We start from the raw sequence: 1,302 nt of genomic DNA on the forward strand, positions 1-1,302 counted from the left end.
GAATACAAACGATCTATTTATTATTCAACATAATTAATCGTCCATGATATTAACTAGTATTAAATATGAATCTAATTAACATCGATGAAATAGGCGGATGATTGAATATAGATGCAGAGCAGTTGGGGGGGCTGTAAGGGGGGGAAATTGGCAGGCACAGGGAATCATGGGAGATGTAGTCCCGCGGAGCACGGGGCAGGCAGGAAGGAAGGAGCCCGGCCTTTGAGGCCAGGGACATCCTGCTGGACCGAGTCCATCGCTGACTACAGGCAACATGGTCGTCATGGGGAATCATGGGAGACGTAGTCCCGCACAGCAGCGGGCAGGCAGGAAGGGAGAAGCTTGGCCTTTGAGGCCAGGGACATCCTGCTGGACCGAGTCCATCGCTGACTACAGGCAACATGGTCGTCACGGGGAATCATGGGAGATGTAGTCCCGCGGAGCAGTGGAGTTGCTCACCACACCCCGCCCCACCCCTAGCCAAGCCCTAACTCTAGGACTAACCCAATACCTAAACACGCCACAATCACAGCACCGCCCACCCCATAGCAATGCCGCACCCCTGGCCCCGCCCCCAACCCCAGCCATGTCCACTCCTAGCACCGCCCACCCCATAGCACTACCGCACCCCTGGCCACGCCCCAACCATAGCCACGCCCAACCCTAGCAATGCTGTACCCCTGGCCACGCCCCAAAACCCAGCCACGCCCATTCCTAGGACCGCCCACCCCTGGCCCCACCCGAACCAAGCCACTCCCTCTTCTGGTCCGGACCACAAACCCCAGCCACGCCCACTCCTAGCAGTCTTTTATTTCATCGATATTGAAATAGAAATATAATAATCCCTGCTGGGCCTCTACCTGCTCGTTGACAAAGTCTCCGTTTACCTTTCATAATTAATACAGAGATTTTTTCTTCATGAGTTTTCATTTCTTTGGTCCAGTTTGAACCAGTTTGATCCAGTCTGATCAGGCTTGATCCGGTTTTGAACCTGTCTACACTGGTTTGATCCAGTTTGATCCAGTTTGATCCGGTCTGATCCAGTTTTTTTTTTTACTTGGTTTGTGTCTTAAGAAGATTCATTCTAAAATAGCATCTTCCCTCTGGATTAAATTAAATTTAAATTTAAAATTAAAATTGAAAATTATTAAATTTAAAACCTGTAGGAGAAATTCAGGAAAGCAATACGAATAGAAGACCACGAAGATTTGGATCCACCCTATTTACATGTTTTTCCTGTAATTTTTTCCTAAACCATCTTCATTTCCCTTTCCGCTTCTGCTGTTAACTCTCTGGGACTCT

This window comes from Microtus pennsylvanicus, chromosome 22 (genome assembly GCF_037038515.1).
Source record: "Microtus pennsylvanicus isolate mMicPen1 chromosome 22, mMicPen1.hap1, whole genome shotgun sequence".
In the NCBI taxonomy this organism is placed as follows: domain Eukaryota; kingdom Metazoa; phylum Chordata; class Mammalia; order Rodentia; family Cricetidae; genus Microtus; species Microtus pennsylvanicus.